Here is a 9,127-nt window from a genome sequence, read left to right as displayed (position 1 = left end):
GCCAGAGCTTTGCTTTTAAGATACTCTACAATGTGGATATGCCATATCTTTTTAGGGTTATTCTTCTAAAACACTCTACAAAGGTCCTATGCTACAGGTAAAACTGACAGCTCATGGTTCCATGAATATGATTTGTACATTCTTGTCTCCATTTCAATAAGCTGACATGCAAACATGGTAAATAGTAGATTGTTTTAAAAATGGATGCCAGTGGGTTTACACATATGAGTTGAATTCATATCTCTTCCTAACCTGTCTCTTAATATAGGTAAAAAAAAAAGTTGAGTGGGAGATATAGATCTTTAATTACAAGTTGTTTGTCTTTGACTATAATCTGATTATTTTCTATATATATCTTTTCTCCCAAAGAAGACTATAAACTCTTTGGGGACATCATATGACTTATTCTTTATATTTTTCAAAATATGAAGAGCACATAAAAATATTCACCATGGATACCCAGTGCCAGCAGCGAACAGAGCCAGGTGGCGGAGCTCTCAGGTAAGTAGCCCAGCAGGTGCTGCTAGCACACGGGATCCCCCTCCAGGCTCAAGCCCCCCACTTCTTCCCCACCAAGCCAACCCTGCCCTCTGTCCTCAGGTCCCCATTTGCCACCCAGGACCCTTCTCAGCACCCTCAGTGATGCCTCTTCACCATGTCTCGGCCCCGTGTGGCCCCCTCATATCCAGTCCAAGGGGGCTTGTCTGAGTACCCTCCCCTTGCCTGAGCCCCCTTGGTGGGCACTGCGGCAGCGGGCTGGAGGCGCCCACAGCGGGTGAGCATGCAGGAGCACATGACCATCGATGTGAACCCGGGACCCATCCTGACTACTTTCCACATTTCTACCCCTTTGCTGAGCCTGCCCGGGGTGCCCCAGACCCACACCCTGCAGCCCCAGACCCACACCCTGCAGTGTCTCCTGCCAGCTCTGCACCCCAGCCGCAGACAGACCCAGAGCCAGAGGGAGACTCCGACGACAGTGGTGAGTGGGGGCAGGGGATGAGGACACCCTGGGCCCAGCCCAGCCAGGATGGGGTCTCAGGCATCCCAGGCATCTGACCTGTGAGGGCCAGGGCAGGAGGCATGGTGCTATGGTGGCAGGGTGCCAGAGGAACTGACTCGCGTGCCGCCTGCCCTTAGCTACCCTGGGCACCCTCGAGTTCACACTTCTTTTTGATGCGGACACAGCACCTTGCACTGCACGGCTCACCGTGCCAAGGTAAGGATGGGCGGGGGTCCCTGAGCCGTGGGCCTGGGCCACAGGCCTGTCCCATATCTATTGTTTCTTCCCAGGGCCTCAAGCCACCAGCCTCAGGCTCCCTATGTTAAAGCCAATCTGCTGCCAGTGGCCAGCAAGGTGAGGGCAAGACCCAGGTTCCTGCTGCTGCCCCTCAGCCACACACCCACCCGTCCTGGCCGGATCCTCCCCACAAGGCCTGGGCATCAGGCTGCACAACTGGGGGTTCTATCGGGGAGGTGGCCAGAGTGAGGCCCTGGGGCCGAGGAGGCCCTGACCCTCCCTGCCTGGCCCTCAGGCCAGCCAGCTGAGGACACGCACAGTTTGGGGCACAAGGGGGCCTGTCTGGGAAGAGATGCTCACTTATCAGGGCTTCACCCACCAGGATGCTGGGCACAAGACCCTTCGGTGAGGCTTGAGGCTGGGCCACAAGGGAATGGGGTGGAGTGGGGCTTGCCTGACCAGGTCAGACTTGGGTGGCCACCAGGTTGTGTGTGTGTGAGGACCCACGGCTGCAGCCATGGCGGTGGCGAGTGCCTCCCCTGGGGGAGCTGCGGGTGCCCTTGAGGAAGTTGGTGCCCAACCGAGCCAGGAGCTTCAGTGTGTGTCTGGAGAAGCAGAGACTGGTGAGTCGGGTGGCGCACAAGGTGGGGCTTTGGGGTCCTGCAGTCTTGTGATGGGGGAGCTGGAGGGGGTGGGCAGGGAGGGAAACTTGGGTAGTGTCCGGCCAAGGTGACCAGGCTCTCTGCTCTTTCAGACCAAGAGGCCGGAGCGCCTGGACACATCCCGTGGCATGTCCCTGTATGAGGTGCGTGGGACAGTGGAACTGAGCAGGTGAAGGGGACAGGCTTGGGGTACTCGGGCATCAGGCAGATGGGGAGGTGGGCTTAGAGACACTGAGGCCAACCCCCATATGTTCTGCGAGTGCTCGGAGCCCTGGGGGTCAGCTAGGCCAGAGGATGTGTGGGGCACTGGGATACGAAAAGCCCGCAGGGGCAGAGACCCAGGCCACCTGGAGGCAGCTGCTGAAACTGATGGGGTTTGTCTGTGCCAGAGCAGCTGGGAGGGCAGGAGAGAATGGACAGGTGCGGTTCACTGTCTGCTCCCAGGGGTCAACGTGGGTGCCACTCCTGGGGCTGGTAGCTTGCCGGAAGCCGGTCCACCCTTGCTGCTTGACACAATCGCTGCAGGGAAGAAACTTCTGCATAGCTTATGTTTCAAGGGACCTGGCGTATATGGCATATGTTTGCTCCCCCTCTTAACGCTGTGTTTTAAACAGGACCACCTCCCCGAGAAAGGTTGTTTCCCCAGGTGAGGATTTTTCCCTGGAGTTAGGGAGGGAATAAAAACCCTTAACTAAGTGCCAGGCGGGTAATTAATCACTTTAACTATGAACAATCACGCTTAAGCTACATAATCTTTACTCCCTGGAATGGAGATAAGAAATGCCCTAACCTTTGGAATAGAAATTGATAGGATTAAAATCAACTGGTATAAATACAGATGTAACAAGACAATAAAACACAGAACCTGGCTGGAGATCCTGGGTAGAGAACCTCGCTATGCTGATCAATTGAACGCTGCTGTCTCCGTGTCATTCCTTCTTCACTGACGCTGTCCACACCTTTGGGAACCCCTGGACCTGCTGGGGCTAGACCCCAACAGAGGGCGCCCAAACAGGATTCCCCTAGGTAACCCCCCTCCGCCCCCCGCACTCGGGACGGATAGGACTCTACCGTAGGAAGAGGGTGGATAGTCTTCACCGACTCCGTCCACACCTTTGGGAACCCCTGGACCTGCTGGGGCAGGACCCCAACAGTAGCCCTAGACAAGGCCTTGTTAGGAGGCAGTGACAGTAACTGGAGGGGCCCTAGGGGAGACCAAAGACTAAGCCAGAACCCCTTTGGCCTGGGAGGGGCAGGGGTGCTGCAAGGCTGAGGCAGGACTGGCCCAGGCCCCTCTCAGATGGAAGGTCCAGTGCTGCTGCCCTGACCCCTAGTGGAGCCACAAGTTACTGCAGCTGATGCCTAAACAAGGCCAGGCAAGCCCCACCTCCTGGGGCTGGTAACAGGTGCCACCCACTTCCTGTCCCAATCACTGCAGTGCGGGGTGCACTCCCATAGGAAGAACTAAATGCTAGCACCGTGGTTGGACTTCCTGCAAATCAACTCCTAGTTTAAGAATAGGGGAAACAGCATTTCGCACGACTCAGCGGTTGGGAACACAGACATTTTCGGAGCTGGAGCCTCCTGCGCCGGCGCCCTTTTGTGCCTGTAGAGAAAGAGGCTCCTGAGGCGTCTGGAAGTGGACAGAGATCACCCGTGAGAGGGCGGCGTTGCGTACCCGGAGGTCCCCCCCCCCCCCCACGTCATACCCCAACCCCCTCTGCGGTCAGCATTTGGTGAGGCCGGAGCCTGGGAGAGGAAGCGCAGTCGGGAGGGAGGCGGGGTGTCCAGAGCGGCTGCAGTTGCGGCGCAATGTCGGAGCCAACGCCGGCCAAGGCCGGTCCCGCTTGGGGCGGGGAGGACGCCTGTCGGGATTATCAGTCATCCCTGGAAGACCTGACCTTCAATAGCAAACCGTACATCAATATGCTGACCATGGTAGCCGAGGAGAACCTGCCCTTCGCCAAGGAGATCGTCTCTCTCATCGAGGCCCAAACCGCCAAGGCTCCTTCCTCAGAGAAGCTTCCTCTTCTGTACCTTATGGATTCTATCGTGAAAAACGTTGGGCGAGAGTATCTCGCTGCCTTTACTAAAAATCTAGTTGCAACATTTATTTGTGTGTTTGAAAAGGTGGATGAAAATACTAGAAAACGTCTATTTAAATTACGTTCCACGTGGGATGAGGTATTCCCATTGAAGAAACTTTATGCCCTGGATGTCAGAGTCAACTCATTAGATCCTGCTTGGCCTATTCAACCTCTACCCCGCAATGTGAATAAATCTAGCATCCATGTGAATCCTAAATTTTTAAATAAATCGCCTGAAGAGCCTTCAGCTGGAAAGATTCGCCAATCTGGATGTAAGCAGTCACACATGGAAGACTTTATGCCACCTTCCAGGGAAGAAAGAAATGCTAAGAGAAGTACTGAGCAGGATGTTCGAGATCCAAAGCGAATAAAAAAGACTGAAGAGGAACGACCGCAAGAAACTACAAGTGAGCATTCTACAAAGTCAGGCACTGAACCAAAGGAGAATGTGGAAAATTGGTCAAATTCCAAGTCTAACAAAAGATGGAAATCTGGTTGGGAAGAAAATAAAAGCTTGCAACAAGGTGACGACCATAGGGAAAGCTGGTCAAGCACTAAAGGAATTTTGTCACCTCGAGCCCCAAAGCAACAGCATCGATTAAGTGTAGATGCCAATCTTCAGATTCCTAAAGAGTTAACTCTTGCAGGCAAAAGAGAATTACTTCAAAAGATGAGTGAACGTTTAGCATCTGGTGAAATTACACAGGATGAGTTCCTTGTTGTGCATCAAATTCTACAGCTATTTCAGTATCAAGAAGGTGTACGAGAAAAGCAGAGGTCACCATTCAATGATCGTTTTCCACTCAAGCGACCTAGATGTGAAGATACAGATAAACCATTTGTAGATAGCCCAGCATCACGATTCGCCGGCCTTGATATAAATCAGCGACTTATAGTGTTAGCTGAAGACAGACCATTATTTGATGGACCTAGTAGGCCATCAGTAACAAGAGATGGCCCAACCAAGATGAATTTTGAAGGACCTAGTAAATTAAGCCCTAGAATTGATGGACCTCCTGCACCAGGTTCTCTTCGATTTGATGGGTCACCTGGACAAATGGGGGGAGGTGGTCCTTTGAGATTTGAAGGACCACAAGGTCAGCTAGGAGGCAGGTGTCCTTTGAGATTTGAAGGTCCTCCAGGACCAGTAGGGACACCTCTGTGGTTTGAAGGGCCAATTGGTCAAGCAGGCGGAGGTGGTTTTCGGTTTGAAGGTTCCCCTGGTCTGAGGTTTGAGGGACCTGTAGGTGGTCTACGATTTGAAGGACCAGGGGGCCAGCCTGTGGGTGGGCTCAGGTTTGAGAGAAATCGGGGTCAACCTGTGGGAGGTCTGAGGTTTGAGGGACCTCATGGTCGGCCTGTGAGTGGACTTAGATTTGATAATCCCAGAGGTCAGCCTGTAAGTGGACATAGATTTGAGGGGGGTCATGGTCCATCAGGAGTTGCAATTAGGTTTGATGGACCTCATGGTCAACCAGCAGGTGGGATCAGATTTGAGGGCCCTTTGCTACAGCAGGGAGTTGGAATGAGGTTTGAGGGCCCCCATGGTCAGTCAGTAGCTGATCTGAGGTTTGAAGGAAAACATAATCAACTTGGTGGAAACCTTAGGTTTGAGGGTCCCCATGGTCAACCAGGGGTTGGGATCAGGTTTGAGGGTCCTGTACCAGGAAGTGGACTGAGAATTGAAGGGCCTCTGGGTCAAGGTGGTCCAAGATTTGAAGGTTGTCTTGCTTTCAGGTTTGATGGGCAGCCAGGTCAGCCCTCACTCTTACCAAGATTTGATGGATTACATGGTCAACCAGGTCCTAGATTTGAAAGAACTGGTCAACCAGGCCCACAGAGATTTGATGGACCACCTGGACAGCAGGTTCAACCAAGATTTGATGGTGTTCCTCAAAGATTTGATGGTCCGCAACACCAGCAAGCATCAAGGTTTGATATTCCCCTTGGTCTTCAAGGCACACGATTTGACAATCATCCTTCACAAAGGCTTGAATCCGTTTCTTTCAGTCAGACTGGCCCATATCATGAGCCACCTGGCAATGCTTTTAATGCCCCATCCCAAGGACTGCAATTCCAAAGACACCAACAAATATTTGATTCACCTCAAGGACCCAATTTTAATGGACCGCATGGCCCTGGGAACCAGAGTTTCTCAAATCCCCTTAGCAGAGCTTCTGGACACTATTTTGGTGAAAAGAATCTTCAAAGTCCTCAATTTGGAAACTTTGGCAATTTATCTGCTCCGATAACAGTAGGAAACATTCAGGCATCTCAACAGGTTCTGACTGGTGTTGCTCAGCCAGTACCATTTGGCCAGGGACAACAATTTTTACCAGTTCATCCACAAAATCCTGAAGCATTTGTTCAGAATCTTTCAGGAGCCCTTCCTAAGGCATATCCTGATAATCACCTCAGTCAGGTGGATGTCAATGAATTATTTTCAAAACTGCGAAAAACAGGAATTCTCAAGTTGTCCCAGCCTGATTCAGCTACACCACAAGTAAATGAAGTTGCTGCTCAGCCTCCCACTGAAGAGGAGGAAGATCAAAATGAAGATCAAGATGTTCCAGATCTTACCAATTTTACAATTGAAGAGTTAAAACAACGTTATGATAGTGTTATAAATCGACTGTACACTGGTATTCAGTGTTACTCTTGTGGAATGAGGTTTACAACATCACAGGCAGATGTATATGCAGATCACTTGGACTGGCATTATCGGAAAAATAGAACTGAAAAAGACGTTTGCAGAAAAGTTACTCATAGACGTTGGTACTACAGTTTAACAGACTGGATAGAATTTGAGGAAATAGCTGATTTGGAAGAACGTGGAAAGAGCCAGTTTTTTGAAAAGGTGCATGAAGAAGTTGTGCTCAAAACTCAGGAAGCTGCTAAAGAAAAGGAGTTCCAAAGTGTGCCGGCAGGGCCAGCTGGAGCAGAGGAGAGTTGTAAAATCTGTCAAGAACAATTTGAACAATACTGGGATGAAGAAGAGGAGGAGTGGCATTTAAAGAATGCCATTAGAGTGGATGGAAAGATTTATCATCCATCATGTTATGAAGATGATCAAAATACATCTTCATTTGATTGTACACCATCTCCTGGCAAGACACCAGTTGAAAACCCTTTGAACATTATGTTGAACATTGTCAAAAATGAATTGCAGGAACCCTGTGAAAGCCCCAAAGTTAAGGAAGAACAAATTGATACCCCACCAGCTTGTACAGAGGAGAGCATAGCAACACCCATTGAGTGGAGAAGAGCCTCTCAGAGCTGCTCCCGAGTCATGGGCTTTACCGGTAGGAGGGTGGCGTGGGCACCTAGTGGGAGGCCATCAGCAAGTGTCCGGCCTGTCTGTGGCTCTCAACATCAGCTCCCTTCCTCTCCACGGCAAAGATGGAAACTGCCCAGTCACGTGGCCTGAGCAAGCCCCTCTCCTTCTTAGGTTCTGGAGGGTACAGGTGACCCGTGCAAGTCCCTTCCAGGGCACCAGGTCCATTAAATTAAAACAGAAAATGATACAGTTGAGTCAGTTTAAATAAAATGAGAAAAGTATGTTTTTCTTTTTTTAAAAAAGCTGCTGTTTGGATCTAGGTGAAGAATTTTTTTATGTATATAAAGAACTATCTGTATAAATTGTCTAGCTGAGGTAGGGCCTTCAGCTATCATTTGGTTAATAAATACATTTTAGTATTTGCCTATCCTACTGCCTGCACAGTTTCCGGTGCTTGTTGTGTGAAAGTTCTGTAGATGTGTGCAAATTTAACAAAACGAAATTGTTATGTGTAAAAATGTACGATTTTCACTTGTGAAACTGCAAATTATAAATAAAAAATATTTTTGCTACCCCCCCAAAAAAATATTCACCATGTATTTGTTGAAAGGGTACATGGATGGTTAAAAAAATGGACATCGTGCATTGTATCTTTTGAGACAACATACCTGTTATTTACCATGTAAGCCAGGTTTCCCCTTTCCAAATGAAAGCTCTATGATAAACATCGGAAAGCCTAGACAAATAGAAATTAAGCTGCTCCCAAATATATCTGGAGATTACAAGACACTTTGTGATGCTCTCCCCATTTTATCTTCCAGCTCAATTTTTATCTGGAAAGCAATATCCCACAAATGGCTATAGCAAGTAGTAGATGCCAGGTGGGGGAACCCTGCCATGTAAAGCATGAGCCACTAAGCTTTTCCACAAAATTTCCAAGGTTTTTTTGAGGCTGGTGATAACTGCAAAGATAATGTGCACTCTCTATGCCAAAATGTGTGAATTAATGTGTTAAAGGAAACGTTTGTCTCTTGGAAATGACCAGAGAAGTTTTGCCAAATCTCTTCAAGTTGTCTCTTTTCTCTTAGTGATTTCTTGGAAAGAGGACATCCTGGTAATGAGAATCACATGTGATTAAAGAGACTTTTATGAACTGATGCAGGTCTTACATGGCCACAGTTAGAGGTTTGGGGGATATTGGATGTTGAGATAGTTTTGAGAAACATCCAGAATATACTTTAAAAGGTGAGCAATGAAAAATGTGCATCCCCTAAACTAGGTCTACAAATCCAATGCAAAGTCATATAGGGGTGTGTATCCAGTCACCTGGAAATTATAACCCTATATATGATATCATAGTCCTCTGCTTCTCATTCACTAGACCACTTCGTGATGTGAGTGTGTGTGTGTGTGTGTGTGTGTGTGTGTGTGTGTGTATGTGTGTCTGCACATGCACATGTGTGCATGTTTGTCTCACTGAAGGGCCAATTTAAAATGCTGAAAATTAGGAAACCATTTAGAGAAAAGCCTATCCTGATAAAAACTGACCAAGGCTAATATTTTTTTAAGTTAAATTCCTGGATGACTGAAGCTGCTAAGAATAACAAACTCTAGGTGCTTGTTATTCTTAGAAAGAAGAGCATTGAAAGGGCGAGGACTACGCCCTCCATCTTATCCTGTGTCCTCCATTTTGGGGCAGCCACGTGCTTGGCAAGGAGCTTCTTCCCGGAAGTCTAAGCCTCTGCTAGCCACACCCAGGAACAAGACACCGACTTACGCCTGGCCAATCGGCAGAGCACAGTCCTTTCTCCTCCCCTTACTCCAACCCCCCCTATAAAACCCGTCTCCACACAGAGTTCTC

At 49.1% G+C, this 9,127-nt stretch overlaps 1 pseudogene; it reads left to right on the top strand.

The window, feature by feature from the left end:
- The first annotated feature begins 3,714 nt into the window (after window positions 1-3,714).
- Window positions 3,715-7,530, top strand: LOC102443231 (annotated as a pseudogene).
- The last annotated feature ends 1,597 nt before the right edge of the window (window positions 7,531-9,127 follow it).

The sequence above is a fragment of the Myotis lucifugus genome, unplaced genomic scaffold (genome assembly GCF_000147115.1).
Source record: "Myotis lucifugus unplaced genomic scaffold, Myoluc2.0 scaffold_238, whole genome shotgun sequence".
Classification (NCBI taxonomy): Eukaryota; Metazoa; Chordata; class Mammalia; order Chiroptera; family Vespertilionidae; genus Myotis; species Myotis lucifugus.
Note: the sequence above shows the minus strand (reverse complement) of the source record. Positions and strands in the feature narration are given on the sequence as shown.